The sequence below is a fragment of the Seriola aureovittata genome, chromosome 17 (genome assembly GCF_021018895.1).
Source record: "Seriola aureovittata isolate HTS-2021-v1 ecotype China chromosome 17, ASM2101889v1, whole genome shotgun sequence".
Lineage (NCBI taxonomy): Eukaryota > Metazoa > Chordata > Actinopteri > Carangiformes > Carangidae > Seriola > Seriola aureovittata.
This window is the reverse complement of record NC_079380.1, coordinates 5,133,588-5,153,214: the sequence shown is the minus strand read 5'-3', so window position 1 is coordinate 5,153,214 and position 19,627 is coordinate 5,133,588. Positions and strand designations below refer to the sequence as shown.

The window sequence follows — 19,627 nt, the reverse complement described above, 5'->3', positions numbered from 1 at the left end:
GGCTTTCTCCACCAAAATAGCAATTGTAAGACCCTCGAAATATGTTGGGTATAGGGAATATTCAGCTTATTTCTGTATGAATGTGGATGAGATCTTACAAATAGTATTAATAACCTGCAGCATCATGTCAGCTTTGTCAATAGGCAGGTTCATCTTTTTTTAATCTATAGGATTTAGGTGGAAAGAATCTTTAAGAATTGTTTGTTAATTTTTTATAATAATAACATATGAACAAATTGCACATTGCAGAGTTGCAATACAGAGTGCAATGTGATTAACTCTAAAGAATATGATGATTTTAGAAAATATAGAAGGAAAAATTATTTTATAATAACTGGAAATTTCAGTATTCTGCAAATAAATCTTTATCTTATCAAATCAAAACTTTATGTACTTATAACATTCCTAACATATTGACCAATGGGGTGAGATCATTTCACTTTTTTTCAAAACATATAAGCTTGTTTCAAGATAGTTTTTGAGAATTATGTGTCATTGCTTTTGTTTCTGTCTTATAATATGTTTTGTCGACTCTTATTACTTGGAAATCCAGAGCAAGAGAAACTTCACTAAAAACAGTTGGAGCACACCATTCTGTAAAAATGTAAAAAATGTCATAACGGTTGAATATGAGCCCAAATTATATGTTAAAATCAGTGCTACTGCAAGCGCTATATATAACTGTGCTGCATCTTGTGCTTAATCCAGGATCCACCCTTATCCATGATGAGCAACAGGTTTGTGTAACTCTACCGGTGCATGCCCATGTAAAGGAAGGAGGCTTCACACCAAGGACAATGGTGAGATATAAAAAGGGACAATGCAACTGGTCATGGTTATTTTTGCCACATAATCAAGAGGATAAATCCACGATCCTTCAGTACATACTGTGCCAGCTACTGCTGCTACTGTGCAGGATTATTTTCTGTGTTTACATCTTTACAAAACTTCTGTTTCAAACTTTAGTCCTGAACTTTGTGGTAAACACAGCACTGCAGTAAGTGGGTGAGTATAATGTGATTCTGGATTCAATTTCAAACATCTCTTATCCACACTGCTGCTGAAGATGCTGAAGGTGTTTTGTCTTTGATTCAGTAGGACAAAATGAGCACAGATGGGGAAATGGCAGTCTTTGGGCCTGCTGCCCAATTCCTCCGTAAGTCTGAGAAGGAGAGGACAGAGGCTCAAGCTCGTCCGTTTGACAGCAAGACGGCGTGCTTCGTCAGTGATGAGAAAGAGCTGAGATCCAGGACAGTGTGGACGGCAAAGTCACAGTCAAGTCCGTGGACGACAGAGTGGGTGGACTGAATGGTTACACTGATTTTGACCTTTTATTGGACACTGAACATAGCTAGTGAATATGACTTTTCTGACAAGGACTTCATCCCAGTGTGATGGAAAAGATGGTACACAGGTTGTCTGTCTAAAAAAAAAACCTGCTGAATTTTATTAGTCTGGCTTTCAACACAGACATTTAGTTTCCCTTCAAGTTCTAAATGCTGCTTCACTTTCCAGTAATATTTTGTAATGTTTTTAAAGTTTGGGAAGTCGGTGAATATGTTGTGGCCTTTGAAAACTCTATCTTGTTAAATAATTAGTTTGTTGTCTGCAGGTGCATTACAATTGCAGCGTCACACTCTGTTTTACTTTACAACTGTCTCTGTTTCCAGATTTTAACCATCAGGGAGGACCAAGTGTTTCCCATGAACCCCCCAAAGTTTGATAAGATTGAGGATATGGTGATGATGACGCACCTCCATGAGCCTGCAGTGCTGTTTAACCTCAAGGAGCGCTACGCAGCATGGATGATCTATGTAAGTCAAGAAATATGATGCCAATCAGATTGTGATGCTTAAAAATCAAAGCCAGAACTTAACATTTGTTTATTCTTAAACCACTTATTTTGTAACGCAGTCCAATAATAAAATGGGTTAAGTAAGACAGGCCCCTTAATTTTGCAATTTAAGAAATCTGTCTTTTTAAAGAGATATTTAAATAAGTAAAAATTTGGAGCATGATAGAAACTGGTCTCAGACGTTAGACCAGACATTATGCTTTTACCATCTCATCAAAGGTAGAATAAGTAAACCCAATCAAATGCTGATCAGTAGACATTTAAATTGAATCTTTTAAAATGTAAATCTTTGAATGACAAAATATTAAAAGGAAGATTTAAATCATTGTAATATGCATGAATCCACTCTGCTCATACTGGGTATTATTTTTAACTGCCATCTGCTCTGAAGTTAATCCTGCTGCTGGTTTAACAGACATCATCAACACAGCTAGACACGCATGTGTTGATATCTTGGACTAAGCATATTGTTTCAGTCTGACAGTGACCAAACTATTAATGACTGAATGTTTGACATCTGATCATCAAAATTCCAAAACTGATCAGTCCAGAACTCTGGAAAACAGCAACCTCTACAGTCTTTTTAATTCACTGCTCCACTACAGACAACATTCATAGTGACTGTAGTTGTTTGGTTGATGTATCTAGCAGCTAGATAATGTGACTTGCAAGTATTTTTGGAGCTACAGTAAATGTATTTGTCTATTGTCAGTGAATGGCTGTCAAGGTGAATAAGTAAATTAACTGTGACATTTAATGGGAAAGTTCATTTTTGTCCCTAGAAACACTCATGTGACATGATTACCAAACAAACTTCAACCACTAAGTCAGTGAGGTTCAAAAAGCTTGTAACAGGTGCGATTTTTCGTCAACCTATAATAACATTGTTTTTTGTTGATATCGTCCAAGCAGGTTTTAAATTATAGAACAATTACCACATTGGAAAAAAACAAATGGGGACTCACTTGGCTTGTAAAAAGACTGATGCCATGACTGAATCCTTCTTCCATTTTTAGACATCTCAGTCAGAAGAGCCATGGCTTCTTCCAGTTGTCATTAATCTACAACCAAAACACAAAACAGATGTTTATACAGTGTATATGCTGAATATGTGTATGTAGGCATGATACTGTATGCTTGGTAAATATGGCAATGTCAAGGGCATACACTGTAATGTCAAGGACAATAGCTCTCCTTTCTTTAGCCATAAATGTTTATTGTCAATTTAGCAGTAACTTAATGGCAATAATAATCCAGTAGTTGCTGTATTTCATATCATGATAAAATTACCATAAAACTAACTAAAGTAGTTTTTAGCATACTGTGAAATTAAGTACAATATTATAGGTACTGTTATTTCTTACAATTGCGAAGTACAGTATTAAACTGTTATGGATGGAAACGTTACTGTCATTTATTTTACAGTGCTACTGTACAGCCTGGTGTATAGTATTGTGTTTATAACAATGAAATACTGTCATTTAGCTGATACGAAAATACAAAGATTGACGATTGAAGACTTAACTGCACAAAAACCTGAAAATGAACTGTGCAGTTTGAACAATCATAACTTTAACTCATAATACAGGTCCGTTTTACTCAAGCAATAGCAACTTTAACCTTTTTACAGCCCCAAAGGCACAAATCTGTCACAAGCAATCACTTTTTATGTCTACTTTAAACTCATCTCTAACTGTCACATAACATGATGTCTGTTAGAGCAAAGGCTAAAACTATAAAGTTCAGAGTTAAAAGTATGTTGAATCCAATAACTCTCTAAACTAAATGTAACTACAGTGGGCTATTCTATAATAATGGGCCAAGGTGTGGTAGCTGGCAGTAATGGACATACTGTGTCAACAGTTGGAATCCTGAAGATGGTCAGGTTTGTACAAACTGGCGCAGCTCCTGCTGTGAGGACGAATGAAAGCGATAAGCCAGCTAAAATAAAATTTAAAAGATTGCATGTTAACATTAATGTTACATGCAAACATCCAAAGCCAAGGTCAAAGCTCCATTAAATAATAGAAAGTTTAGTTAACTTTGGTCTTCAGCACAAATATAATAACGCTATGAAATCAAATGTGCAAATTTAAGCTGTAAAGCTATAAACGGTTATTTATTAGCTTCTATCTTACTAGCTAACAGGCCAACTATGCTACGCTAACGTTGGCTAGCTAATTTAACTAGCGGTTACAGACAAAAACTGCATATAAACAAATAATTACAGAACAAAGTCACGTGCAGTTCTTCTGAGCTAACATTAAGATTATGTTAGTGTTTTTTTGTTTGCATAAAAAGAGTCGCCATTCACCAGATATTAACGATGAAGCAGGAGCCAGGTAAGCAGACGGACATGACGACAGGACAGAACAGGCTCGGGTTATGCACTTACACATACAGGTGTACAGTCACCCTACTGAGAGCTAGCACTAATAAACAATAAGCCCTAACATGAATCACTGTCATTTATTATTACAGTGAAAGAAAATCAGTTTTCTGTCTCATTAAGTTACTAAACTATTAAATTAAATCTCACTAACATTCGCTACCGACTTGATGAAGCATCATACTGGGCTAACGCTAAGTTACTTCGCTAGCCTTAGCTATTAAACCCAAACCTAACGCACCTAACAGTAAGAAACTGTTGAGAATACAGTAGAAATGACTACACAACCATCATTTACAGTGTATAAAATAATTAGGAGTACGTGGGTACTAACTTTTTACCTTATATCTATATGATAAAGACGGATATGTTGACACGTCTGTTTATAGTAGATGGGAATACGAAGTACAAAAAAAAAAAAAACCCACTCGAATTTCAGAGAGGTCACTATCTCATAAACTTTCAGCTTGAAATCCAAGGCAAATGGAGCACAATGCTAAATCCTGTCATTTAATCTACCTTACTTTACATTGAAAGTGCATTATACCTCTGCGAGCACAACAGGAGCCCATTATGTTAGATTATACAAGAGTCCTTGCTTGATCCATGGATTTTCCAGTTTCCGTGAATTTAATTTGTGTTTGCTGTGTTTTCCATGCAGACCTACTCTGGACTCTTCTGTGTGACTGTGAACCCTTACAAATGGCTGCCGGTCTACAACCCAGAGGTGGTCCAGGCCTACAGAGGGAAGAAGAGGATGGAGGTTCCCCCTCACATCTTTGCCCTGTCTGATAACGCCTACCAGTTCATGCTGACTGGTGCGTTTGCAGCCCAAATCAATTACAACTGAGTAATTATTATTTTTGCCACCATCTAATCGTCATCTTTGTTGTCTCCCAGATCGTGAAAATCAGTCTATACTTATCACGTAAGTACAGCAGCGATTTTGAATATCTAACGTCAGAACAAACAATCAGAAGTTGAGATGTGTATTTTTGATTTTGCTTAGTGGAGAATCAGGTGCAGGCAAGACTGTCAACACCAAACGTGTCATTCAGTACTTTGCGACAATCGCAGTGTCTGCAGACAAGAAGAAGGAGACCAGTACTAAAATGAAGGTGAGCTCGTGCAGGTTTTTGACCGGCTGTGCAGCTGGTGGAGTCAGTCATTTGTTTTTCAGAGCAGAGTGGTTGTCAGATATACAGGTCTACTCTCCTATAGGGGACTCTGGAGGATCAAATCATCCAAGCCAACCCACTGCTGGAGGCATTTGGGAATGCCAAGACTGTAAGGAATGACAACTCCTCTCGCTTTGTGAGTGAGCCTGAGGGACTTCATTTAAATTAGATTTTCCAGGAATATACCCAACACAGAGTAAGATGTCAAATTTTTTTTTTTTTGGCCAGGGTAAATTCATTCGAATACACTTTGGCACGACTGGTAAACTGGCGTCTGCAGATATTGAAACATGTAAGTTACATACAAATGTTTTACAGAATATTGTCTGTGATTGATGATGTTGCTGCAAGTTGAAGTTAATTTTGCCTTTTTATTCCTTGAAGATCTGCTAGAGAAATCAAGAGTGACATTTCAGCTGTCGGCTGAGAGGAGTTATCACATCTTTTATCAGCTTACTTGCAACAAGAAGCCTGAACTTATTGGTATTCTGATGAATCCATTTTCAGTTGTTTAATTTTTCTTTTTCTCACATGTAGTCGACCTTCATACACAAAGATCTTAACCTAATTTCTTTAACTTTAGATCTGCTCCTCATCACCACCAACCCCTACGACTTTGCCTTCATCAGTCAAGGGGAAATCAATGTCAAAAGCATAAACGATGCAGAGGAGTTAATGGCTACAGATGTGAGTTGACTGAGTGAAACCACACGCAGCTTGCTCCGTCGTTTCAGTTGCTTTACATCTGACTTTTCCTATTTTTTTTTAATGCAGGAAGCCATTGATATTCTGGGTTTCACTGCTGAAGAGAAAGTGTCCATCTATAAACTGACTGGCGCCGTGATGCATTATGGGAACATGAAGTTCAAGCAGAAACAGCGAGAGGAGCAGGCGGAGCCCGATGGCACAGAGGGTGAGGACCGCCAATAAAAGCTTAAATGCCAATAACGGAATCAGGCATACATGAGAAGATAAATCCAGAAGGCGGCTTTTTGTTTGAGATGTTTTTCTTTCACTGCAGAAGCTGATAAAGCAGCATATCTGATGGGCCTGAACTCTGCTGATCTGCTGAAGAACCTCTGTTATCCCAGAGTAAAGGTTGGAAATGAGTATGTCACCAAAGGACAAAATGTGCAGCAGGTAAGACTGAAACCAAACATCTTTTAAATAGCCCAATGCTTCACATGTATCTCATACTTATCTATCATAATCTCATGCACAAGATCATCCGAGATGAGCCACTGGTTATCAGCCATCCTGTTACCTCTCAATAACCATTTGGTTGATTGTGGTTTTCCTATAACTGTATGTTGAGTGTATTATCACTATTATTCCATGAACACAGAATTGTTTACTAATATTCTTTAAATTTACACCTTTAAATCTGAAAGTTGAACAGTGGTACATGGACTGCACTTATATAACACTTTTCTAGTCTTAGAGACGACTCAAACACACATACATACATCACACCCGTACACTGATGGAACAGCCACCAGGGGCAATTTGAGGTTCACTAGCCAGTAACTGAGATGGTGCTGCTACATCACACCACATGACTCTCAAAAAATAATGTTCAGCTTCCAGCTAATTTCACTCTAATATACAACAAAGCCGAGTTGTAACTATATACAGTGCAGTCTGAAAGTAAAAGGACAGTGATTGTTTTGGCTCTTCAGTACGATGACACAGCGACTGTGAGTTTTAAAGGCTCACTTTCATATTTAAGCTGTTGAATGTTTATTTATCAAGGACTTTCTCTATGTTAACGTTCTGGACTGGTGAAGTCATCCACAAAACATCAATCCAACTGACTGTGATGGAAATCTTGCAAGCTTTTTTCAGGAGACACTTGAAGTCTTAAGCAGAGGTATTTGGATACCTAAACCTGAGCATGATCTCATGTCTGACCTAACTCACATTGAGGATTTTCCTAATCGTCTATCCTAATAAACTAAAATAAATATGACGCATGCTATCTGTCCCTGGAACACTAAGGCACATCAAACTCTCCCTTAAATGTTTGCATCTTCCTACATGTGCTATCACTAAGAGGCCTGCTACAACCTTGGCTACTGCTGAAGTGAGTAAAGCAGCTGCACACTCACAAGCCTGCAGATAAACTATGGGCTTTAATGGTGACCTGTGACTGACCTTGTGTGTAGACACTTGCTAAATGAAAGAATACAGACTAAGTGAAAACACTGAACTTGTGTTACACATACTAAACTTCACATATACTTATAATACTTCACATACTACACTGAAGGAAAAAGCAAGAAGTGAAGCATCAATGTCTGCTGGGGCCTGTGGGTCTCAGACATCAGACTGACTGCAAGCCAGATATTAAATACTTTATTAAAGATTAATAGTTAAACTTCTCCACCTACTCTCTGGCTCCTGATTAATGATTTGATCATTTTCATGCAATACATGCAGCTCAAAGTAGATAAAGAAAAGACAGTGGATGAAAAACATTATAAAAACAAGGGAAGAAATTTGACAACAATAATAATCATACTAAAAGTAACAACAGTAATAATAACAGATTATAATAGGGAGAGATAAGAGAAATAACAACAGTGAATAAGAAATGTGCGACACAGGATTACATTAACAAAAATGTTTAAAATTAAAGAGAAGATATTGTAGATGAAAAACGATGCAGTCTAATAACCCTCCTCATGTGTTAGAAAAGGGTTTACGACTTTACTGTTTAGGGTTAAATTTGACCTGTGTTTGAATTCATTAACAAGCACTGAAGAAAACACTTTTATCTGCATAAGAAACTTGTTATTCATCCAAAACTATAATATATATATATATATATATATACTTACTTGTATGTAAGTTTAACTTACAGTGTACAAATCCCTTTTAGTTTAAAATAAAAACCCTGGCCTCTGATTCCCCTCAGCTTCAGGAATCATCGTCACAGGAGTCGCAGATAACTGCGATGAAACCTGTGGAGAGACATCAATATGAAATATTGTTATTGTTATTTCAGTAATGACAGACAGAATGTATAGGGCCATCAAAACACTCATGCGTATATGTATAAACTAGAGTCTTAATCTGATGTGAGTCAGCAGCTCTTGAATGTCTGTTTCATTTCAAATCCATTGTGCTAGTTTACAGAGCCAACACACCAGAATTACGTGACCTTCCAGATAATTGTTCCTTTTTGACTTTCCCTCTTTTCAGGTGTACAATTCCATCGGTGCCCTCGCAAAGTCCGTCTATGAGAAGATGTTTTTGTGGATGGTCATACGAATCAACCAGCAGCTCGATACGAAACAACCCAGACAGCATTTCATTGGTGTTCTCGACATCGCCGGCTTTGAGATCTTTGACGTAGGTGTTTAATGTCTGTAGGCTTCCTGAATAACGTCTGTTTATTTGAATATGATCTCTACTGCTTTCTTTTAGTACAACAGCATGGAGCAACTCTGCATTAATTTCACTAATGAGAAGCTGCAGCAGTTTTTCAACCACCACATGTTTGTACTGGAGCAAGAAGAATACAAAAAGGAAGGGATTGAGTGGGAGTTCATTGACTTTGGTATGGACCTGGCAGCCTGCATTGAGCTCATTGAAAAGGTATTGAATACTCTGGAATTTAAAATAAGAACCCAAATGGAATTAAATGTTGCAACTGTCATAATAATTATTAATCAAAATGCTTTGTTTCCAAGCCAATGGGAATCTTCTCCATCCTCGAGGAGGAGTGCATGTTCCCAAAATCAACAGACACCTCGTTCAAGAACAAACTGTACGACCAGCACCTTGGCAAGAACAGCTGCTTCTTGAAGCCCGAACCAGTGAAAGGGAAGCCTGAGGCTCACTTCACCCTGGTGCACTACGCCGGCACCGTGGACTACAACATCACTGGCTGGCTGGAGAAGAACAAAGACCCGCTTAACGAGTCCGTTGTTCAGCTTTACCAGAAGTCATCGGTCAAAACACTGTCCATGTTCTATGCAAGCTTCTCTGGCTCGGATGGTAACTAAGCTTTTTAACCATAGTTGGCTTTTCTGAATATTTATAAACTATTGGCTGTGTCTGATTCTCCCCCATACTGTATTATTGAAGATGATATCACTGGCTGGTTTCAGAGCCAAGTACTGAGAACTTGTGAACCCATATATTATTGCTGGAGTTCATGAACAGCCATCCTCATTTATTCTGCAGGCATCTGTACTTATTACCATGTTATCATGAATGTTTATTGTAATTTGTTTTTCAGCATCATTGTGGAAATGCAGAAATACATATAGGGAAAAGGTTGTGTGTGATTTCTGATTATGGATGCATTATGGAGAATTATTGTACATGCAAAATCAAAATGATCAATCAAAGTGAAACACAAATCAACCCATAAATGAATGCACCATAATGCAGATGCAGCTGCAGGAGGAGCAAAGAAAGGATCCAAGAAGAAAGGAGCATCTTTCCAAACTGTGTCAGCTCTGTTCAGGGTGAGATGAGAGTCTTCTAAAATCTTAAAAGCTCTGTGGTATTTTTTTTAAATTGTTTTTAATAAACTAACTAGGGGAATGTTCCTTTAGTAAAAAAAAAAGGTCTGAATACTATAAACAGGTTCTACAGTTCACCTGTAAATGTTCTTCCAGGAGAATCTTGGGAAGCTCATGACCAATCTGAGAACAACTCATCCTCACTTTGTGCGCTGCTTGATACCAAATGAGACAAAAACTCCAGGTAGTTTTGATAACCCCTTCATTTCTAGATACACAGAATATCCTAAAGAACAATATGAATAAAAATAACCATCTCCTTCATCATAGGTGTTATGGAAAACCACCTGGTTATCCACCAGCTTCGCTGTAACGGCGTGCTGGAGGGCATCCGGATCTGTAGGAAAGGCTTTCCAAGCAGAATTGTCTATGGGGACTTCAAGCAGAGGTAAATAAAGCCTCACCTTTAAATAATTCATAATGATTTGGTCTCACACTCAGTCATGCCTGTTATTCCTCCTATAGATACAGGATTCTTAATGCCAGTGCTGTTCCTGAAGGACAGTTTATGGACAACAAAAAAGCTGCAGAGAAACTGCTTGGCTCAATCGACGTGGATCACACTCAGTACAAGCTCGGACACACTAAGGTTTTCTTTTGTTCAGAGCTACCTAGTTAAAAGGCAGAAATGTCAGGACTGAATAAACTACATAAAAAATAACGACCTTTAATTTCAGGTGTTTTTTAAAGCTGGTCTGCTGGGAGCTTTGGAGGAGATGAGAGACGAGCGGTTAGCCCAGGTTGTGATGTCCACTCAGGCTCTGTGTCGTGGATACCTCGTCCGGCTGGAGTATATGAAGATGATGGCCAGAAAGTAAAGATATTTACTGCTTTAAAGCTCCCACCAACCAAACTCTGCTTTGAGCTAAATGCTAATGTCAGCATGCTAACACGCTCACAATAGCAATGCTAATGTGTTGATGTTGAACTTGCCATGTTCACCATCTTATTGTAGCTTAATTAGGTCAAAATTTGAATTTGCCAAACACAGGTTTTTAACTTTGATGCTCAGCTTTATCTCATTACATGAGGTTCTGCTACTGGGTATATCTTTTTAGTGGGAACACTAATAAAATTAAACACACAATATGTAATTTGCTGCTGCTATTGGTCTCTTAATCAAAACAATAACAAAAGACGGCGTTTGGTGACGTCATGAAATAGTGTGGGATTATGGGAGTTGTTGGCTTCACCATCATTGCCATCAGCTTGAAGTGAATTTTGATGCCTCTGTTAGACAACCACAACACCAACACATACACAAAGGAGATATGAAACAGACTATTAACTTGATTCAAATTATGGATTTCTCTAGGTTTTTTAATTTGCTGGAAACATTTGGGATAATGTAAGTTCACAACTCAACAAAATATATGGTAACAATGGTCTAGTCATTTTTAGACATTTTAATGTGGAAAAATTACATATTATAACTCTGAATGAAAATGAAAGGAATCTAAGGTTTTGTCTTTAAACTGTGAAATTTAGTGAAGACACATCAGAATCAGCCTTGAAAAATTAATTAATTAATTAATTAATTAATTGTAATGAATGTGCAACCTAAAATCTAACGAAACTTCCAGAAAAAAGCGATAATAATATCACAGAAGACACAATCTCAGTTTATCAATAGTAGCTATGGTCTTGATGCATCACTGTAACGTAGCTTTGACAGCGACATACACATTATTCACATGTTGTGATGGCTGCCTGGTGGGAAAGCAAAACACCCTCAGAAAAATGAAAAACTTTAAAAATGTCATGTAAAATCATTGTCATACTTTAAAAAATCGGCCTAGTTGTGCCAAAACTTGCAATTTTTTTCCCTATACACCAGAACTGAATTTGGATGGTTGATTTGGTTAAAATATTTTCAGTCAGGATGTATCCAAATTTAGTGGTTTAGAATGAATATATATGTGTAAAAATCACACCCAGTGCAATAAGAAAAATGGCACCAGACGAGCTGAAACCTGCAGAGTAAACTTATCCAAGTCTTATTTTGACAGGGATGCGATCTACACGATTCAGTATAACTTCCGTTCTTTCATGAACGTGAAACACTGGCCGTGGATGAAGCTGTATTTTAAGCTCAAACCTCTTCTGAAGAGCGCAGAGGCCGAGAAAGAAATGGCCCAAATGAAGGTGGATTTCACGAAGCTCAAAGAAGATCTGGCCAAGTCAGAAAACCGGAGGAGGGAGCTTGAAGAGAAATTGGTCTCCGTCGTACAAGAGAAGAATGATCTACTACTTCAAGTCCAAGCAGTAAGTTATACCACAGAGAGAATTAGTGCAAGTTTACCTAGTTGTACATGAATAATTTTGTTACCTAAACTTGACATCAGGAGGCAGACAACCTGCTGGATGCAGAGGAGAGATGTGAAGGACTCATCAAAAGCAAGGTGCAGCTGGAAGCCAAGCTGAAGGAGGTGATGGAGAGACTGGAGGACGAGGAGGAGGTGAACGCCGAGCTGACCGCCAAGAAGAGAAAACTGGAGGACGAGTGCTCAGAGCTGAAGAGAGACATCGACGACTTAGAGCTCACCTTGGCCAAAGTGGAGAAGGAGAAACACGCTGTTGAAAACAAGGTAATGTTACATACCTCGTGTTGTCTAATGTTGCTGTATCAGCATGTTGGAGGAGACCTGTCACATCAGTTCTTAATAATGGCTCTAGGTGAAAAACTTGACTGAAGAAATCATGAGCCAAGACGAGAACGTCGCCAAACTGTCCAAGGAGAAGAGAGCGCTGCAGGAGGCTCATCAGCAAACACTGGACGACCTGCAGTCAGAGGAGGACAAAATCAACACTCTGACCAAAGCTAAGACCAAACTAGAACAGCAGGTAGATGAGGTGAGTTATAGAGTCAAGGCTGGAAAGACTGATATTTTATTAGCTTCAGTTAAGATGCACGTGATGACCAGATTTGTGTTTTCAGCTTGAGGGGTCGCTGGAACAAGAGAAGAAGGTCCGGATGGATCTGGACAGAGCCAAGAGGAAGCTGGAGGGCGATGTGAAACTTGCTCACGAGTCCATCATGGATCTGGAAAATGAGAAGCAGCAGCTGGACGAGAGGCTGAAGAAGTAGGTTTTCCCTGGTACCCATAATATTACAATTATAGATACGGTTTTACTAAATGAATTATAGCTATATTCATCGGTATGGTGGTGTGTTATAAAACATAATGGGCAAAGTTACCGTGGTTTCTAGATGCTAGGTTTCTGATCATCTGCAGATCTGTCTCGATGTCTCACCATCTCAGCGATTATGAGATGGTTCAGAAACCTGGGTAAGGTGTTTACATGCAACAGTATCCTGGTTCCTATCAGAGTACTCCTGGTAGTTTATATAGGATTCTCAAAACTGGGATAAGCTGTTTACATGCAAAAAACATAACCGGTATACTAGTGTGCATACTAGTGTCTTACAACCTGCAGCTGTTTGGCTCAGCCTCACAGCTCTTATTAGTGGTGTTTCCAACAGCATTTGGCAGCTGTCTCCAGTGACGCCGAACGGCTAACAGACAAAGTTATCAACTAGCTGGTGAACATACCGCAACATTTGGCAGCTAAGGAGACGAATATTTCCCTGTAGCTCAAAGAAAGTGAATGTTGGACTTAACACTCATTACTGTCCCCAAGGTGTCAACTACAAGTCCTCAAAAAGGCAATAAATAAACTCATCAGCGACCCCACACATGTCCGTTATGACTGCTTTGAGCTAATGCCACCAGGAATGTGTTTGAATTGAAACAAAATGAAATATTACTTTAGACTCCTTGTGTAAAGAGCTTAAGACCTGCTCCAGTTCCAAATAGCTAAATGAAAGCACAAATGAACAGCAGGCTTTACTTCACTTGACAGGAAAGACTTTGAGTTGTCACAGCTGCAGACGAAGATAGAAGACAAACAAGCTCTTGGTACACAGCTGCAGAAGAAAATCAAAGAGCTCCAGGTGAGGAATCAGTCACTGACTTGGGTTTGAGGTGACACCGCAAAGCTAAATTACTTCCAGGATCACATCGTTGTAATATCGTATCTTCAGGCTCGAATTGAGGAGCTGGAGGAAGAAATCGAGTCAGAGCGTTCAGCTCGGGCCAAAGTGGAGAAGCAGAGGTCTGATCTGTCCAGGGAGCTGGAGGAGATCAGTGAGAGGCTGGAGGAGGCCGGAGGAGCCACCGCCGCTCAGGTTGAGATGAACAAGAACCGTGAAGCCGAGTTCCTCAAACTGCGCAGAGAGCTGGAGGAGGGTTCCTTGCAGCACGACGCCACCTCGGCTGCCATGCGCAAGAAACATTCAGACAGCGTGGCTGAGCTCGGAGAACAGCTTGATAACATCCAGAGGGTCAGGCAGAAACTGGAGAAGGAGAAGAGCGAGTTAAAGCTGGAGATGGATGACTTATCAAGCAATATGGAAACCATGGCTAAAGCAAAGGTTGGTTATTGTACTCATCATAATTTTTTTTTTGTTCACTTCCATTTAAAGAGATGACAAGTGAAACTTTTCTCTTTCCAATTCAAAGATTCATTTGGAGAAAATGTGCCGCTCACTTGAAGATCAACTGACTGAGTTAAAAACCAAAGAGGAGGAGCATCAGAGACTCATAAATGACCTTTCAAGTCAGAAAGCTCGGCTGCAGACAGAAAATGGTGAGGAATACTTTGTCAGATCTGAGCAATAATGTCATAGTCACATTCACTCACTGACAAGCTGTTTCTAATTTTCCTACAATTATCATCCAGCTGAAATGTCTCGCCAGCTTGAAGAAAAAGAATCGTTAATGTCACAGCTAACTCGGGGGAAGCAAGCCTTTATGCAGCAGATCGAGGAGCTGAAAAGACTCCATGAGGAGGAGGTGAAGGTAAGGTCCGGCCAAAGAGATGAGCATGGTCATAGTTCAAAGATGGAGCTCAAAGTGTTTATGCTGGTTCTGTAATTTCGTTTCAGGCTAAAAACGCCCTGGCTCACAGTTTGCAATCAGCTCGTCACGACTGCGAGCTGCTCAGAGAGCAGTACGAGGAAGAGCAGGAGGCCAAAGCTGAGCTGCACCGCTGCCTGTCCAAGGCCAACAGCGAGGTGGCTCAGTGGAGAACCAAATACGAGACCGACGCCATCCAACGCACGGAAGAGCTCGAGGAGGCAAAGTAGGAAGGATCTCCACATCAGTTTCAAACAGGATATTATCCCACGGGACCTTATGATAAACCATGAGTCTTTCCCACAGGAAGAAGCTCGCTCTGCGTCTGCAGGACGCAGAAGAAGCTGTGGAGGCCGTTAACTCCAAGTGTTCCTCTCTTGAAAAGACAAAGCAGCGGCTGCAGGGAGAGGTGGAGGACTTGATGATGGATGTCGAGAGGTCCAACGCTGCTGCTGCTGCCTTGGACAAGAAGCAGAGAAATTTTGACAAGGTTTTAACCTTCAAATTTTATAAGATATCATGTAAATACTAATGTAAGTGATACACTGACTGAGAAACACAGACAGTTTCATGTCGGGGAAGGAATCATTTTAATGTGATAGGTGCTAAAACTGCGTGCTGCAGTAAACCTTGAACCTGGGCAGATATATAGATATATAGTATTTTTAGTTTAAGGTCTCGTTTGGTAGCTGGCTTTTTACCAAAGTACAAAGGTGTTAAATATACTATATAATATACTACTACTATATTTTAATGTGGTAAAAAAGTGACCTACTTTGGGCCGGAATGTTTCATTAAAAAGTCTAGGGAAGCATTTAGTCAGAGGTGGGGAAGTTAACCAGATGTGCATCTTTGTTGTCCTCTCTGTTGTAAAACCTAAACAAACTCTGAAAACACTTCTGATTAAGCATAAATTTCAACTTGACAAAATGCAACTCATCCAAATCAGGCATCATATATATTCTAGTCATAATGAGGCGAATATGACAAAGGAGATTTCTGCCCTATTAGAACTTGGACAACTTAATTGGCCCGTTTGGCAAATGCAGCAACATGCAAGGTGGATATTTTACTGCAAATGAAAAGTACACGCAAGTTGAAGCTAAAACCATTTTACTGAAATAGCAAGTTAACACAAAGCTGTCAAAACAAGGAACATCTATATCATCACAGGGACGAGAAGTATCACTGCTGCTCTTGCCTGATGAATCTGGTGTCACATCTCTAGCAAAACGTTTACAGAACAGGATATTGTTCCTCCATTGCCTGATTTGTCCGCTGTTTATGTTACCGTCCTGTTCAGGTGTCTCTAGGAAACTAGGTCTCCACCCTCAATGGGACTTACCTGGTTTGAATTAGTACGTTCTTTAGGACAACCTTGAAGTTATCCATAATAATGTTCAAGGAAACATTAACTTGAACACCATGGATCACCTTAATAGCCTTCTCTCTTGCACAAGTTCACATTTAACCAGACTTTTAGATATCAAACTTAGAAAGAAAAATTTGTGTTAAATATTCAACTTTCAAATGAACTTCCTGTAGGTTGTGGCTGAGTGGAAACAGAAATACGAGGAAGGTCAGTCAGAGCTGGAGTCAGCTCTGAAAGAGGTGCGCACTCTGGGCTCTGAGAACTTCAAGATGAAGAATGCCTTTGAAGAATGCCTGGAACAAGCGGAGACACTTAAACGCGAAAATAAAAATCTGCAACGTATATATACACACTCTTTTTTTTTTTTTTTAATTTACAATAATGCTGTAGCCAATGTTTTTAGTGGCAAATGGTAGAACATCATATTTCCTTTTGTTGCAGAGGAAATCATGGATCTCACAGAACAGCTGGGAGAAACAGGAAAAACCATCCATGAACTCGAGAAATTAAAGAAACAGGCTGAGCAGGAGAAGTTGGAGGCTCAGACCGCTCTGGAGGAGGCAGAGGTAGGTGGAAGAAAATATCTAAATTATATATATTTAAACATACTCTACAATATCTGGTCAACATGGCTATATGTCCCTTTTTTAATCAGGCCTCTGTGGAGCATGAGGAATCCAAGATCCTGCGAGTCCAGCTGGAGCTGAACCAGGTGAAGTCTGAGGTGGACAAGAAGGTAACAGAGAAGGATGAGGAGATCGAGCAGCTGAAGAGAAACAGCCAACGAATCATTGACAACATGCAAAGTAACCTGGACGCTGAGGTCCGGAGCAGGAACGACGCCCTGAGAGTGAAGAAGAAGATGGAGGGAGACCTGAACAAGATGGAGATCCAGCTGAGCCATGCTAACAGGCAGGCGGCCGAGGCCCAGAAACAACTGAGGAACATACAAGTTCAGCTCAAGGTACTACCACACATATGACCCTGTACAGACTGAGCAATGTTTCCTTTATGAAGACATAAGTAGAAGGACACTGTTTTATTTGATTGTGTAGGAAGTTCAGATTCAACTCGACGATGTCCTTAGAAACAACGATGACATAAAAGAGCAGGTCGCCATGTCTGAGCGCAGGAGTAACCTGGTGCAGGCTGAGATGGAGGAAATCAGAGCGACTCTGGAGCAAACCGAGAGGAGCCGCAAGTTAGCAGAGCAGGAGCTGCTGGATGCCAGCGAGAGAGTCCAGCTGCTGCACTCGCAGGTTCTTCTTTTATCATGTTTTCATTAGATTTCACTTTCAAGGTAGCCTCATAGAAAGCCTCTTTGAGGGAACAGGAACCTTTTGAGGAATTCAGGTCCTCTACCTGCCTTTCCACCAGGGAACCAGGGTCTAAAGTTCTGGGAAGACAGTTTCACCCTCAAAAAAGCGCCGCTCCTCAGGGGGTAGTACTTTCTGAGGGTTCAGGAACTTTTGGCGTGGGCCTCGCAGCGCTGAATGTTGGCCATTGTTCAAGTATACTAGCATTGCTTTTTTTTTTTTAAACCTGCAGCTACAAACACGTTGTTTAGCTTAAAGTTTGTTGCCAACAATAGTAAAGATGGAGCAGCCCAAAGAGCTTTTACAGCTGATGGACTGGCGACAAAGTCCAGGCTTTGTGGTTCATTTTTGTACAATGACTTGAAATGTTTTGATACGTCAGCTGACTTATTTGCATAATCTTCTGGGGCTTTGGCCCCGCTGTGAAAACACAAATCCACAATGTTCTGGAGGAACTTTGACCCCTGGGAAAGTTCCTTGACATTAGTTCTTGGGAAATCAAAGTTATTAATTATTATAACACAATTATTGCAGGTTTAAGTCTAAAAATAGATACATTTATTCCAGTTTAACATAAGATAAAAAGAAAAAGACTGATCATAGCTCAATAAAATGTGCATTCACACAATTAGTGTCCAATTTGTCAGACTGAAGAAGAGAACTACAAATCAGCTGCTTTTCCTTCCTCAAACTGATTTCACGGTCTATATTACAGAATCAAGGTATCACTGTGTCATGATTCATTTGGCATTTATATAGCACCATTATATTGTATAAATCATCATACAGCAAACCTTGAATCATCATATATTATTAATCTAATGTGAAATGAAATGATCTCTGACAGAACACCAGCCTGCTCAACAGTCGGAAGAAGTTGGAGGCTGATCTGTCTCAGGTTCAGGCTGAGATGGATGATAGTGTCCAAGCAGCCAGGAACGCTGAAGAGAAAGCCAAAAAGGCAATCACTGATGTAAGAGCTCTGTGTGTGTTTTTGTGTCTGGATTTTACTCAATTTCAACTTGAGAAAAGCAGCAATCTACTAACCGTTTGACTCCATTTTCTCAGGCTGCCATGATGGTGGAGGAGTTGAAGAAGGAGCAGGACACCAGCGCTCACCTGGAGAGGATGAAGAAGAACCTGGAGGTGACGGTGAAGGACCTGCAGCAGCGTCTCAATGAGGCCGAGAACCTGGTCATGAAGGGAGGAAAGAAGCAACTCCAAAAACTGGAAGCAAGGGTAATGTGTTGTACTTTATCGCCGAAAAATCCTGCTTGATTGACATTGGTCAAATGCGGTGCGAGAACTTGAGAATGAGCTTGAAGCAGAACAAAAATACGGGTCAGATGCTGTGAAGGGTGTTCGCAAATTCGAGCGCAGGATTAAGGAGCTCACCTACCAGGTAAACTTGTGGGAAAACCTTGTTCCTTTTCATACAAAGGCTCTGTGAAGTTTTAGTGGTCTATCAGATGTGAAGTATTTGTTCTCTGTTACCAAATATCAGTCTGATGAAGACAAGAAAAACACGGTGAGACTGCAGGAGCTGGTGGACAAACTCCAACTGAAGGTCAAAGCGTATAAGAGGCAGGCTGAAGAAGCTGTGAGTGACCTCTTTTCGACATCAACTATGATTACTGTGACATTTGGAAAATTTTACTTATTTGGTATCTGGCAGGAAGAGCAGGCCAACACTCATCTGACTAAGCTGAGGAAGGTGCAGCACGAGCTGGAGGAGGCTGAAGAGCGCGCCCACATCGCTGAGTCCCAGATCAATAAGATGAAAGTCAAGAGTCGCGACATGGGCAAGGTGAGTCAGTCAGCTTCTGGCAACAGACTGCATCTTATAAATATTGATAGAAATATTAACTTTTAATGTCTGTCTCATTTTCTCATTCACCAGGCAAAAGACAGCAGCGAGTAGTTGTGATTGGCGCCATGAAGAGGATGAAGTCTGCTGTGTCTCTGAAGCTAGTACGCAACATACTCTTAATCAAATATGCATTTATTGCTTCATTTAAAATCACTATGTGTATAATTTTATATGATCATTGCGTCTTTCAAAT

At 39.9% G+C, this 19,627-nt stretch overlaps 1 protein-coding gene and 1 pseudogene across 1 annotated transcript in view; one reads left to right on the top strand and one right to left on the bottom strand.

Annotated features, from left to right (window-relative positions):
* gas7a (growth arrest-specific 7a) overlaps positions 1 to 3,796 on the bottom strand; it is a 45,451-nt gene extending 41,655 nt beyond the window's left edge. Inside the window, exons 1-2 of the mRNA XM_056402032.1 lie at positions 3,708 to 3,796; positions 2,821 to 2,916 (exon numbers count right to left, since the gene is read on the bottom strand). The gene's annotated coding sequence lies outside the window, so the exon portion shown is untranslated. The remainder of the gene's footprint in view (positions 1 to 2,820; positions 2,917 to 3,707) is intronic.
* On the top strand, positions 1,105 to 19,460 carry LOC130185523 (myosin-4-like; annotated as a pseudogene).
* Positions 19,461 to 19,627: the final 167 nt, after the last annotated feature.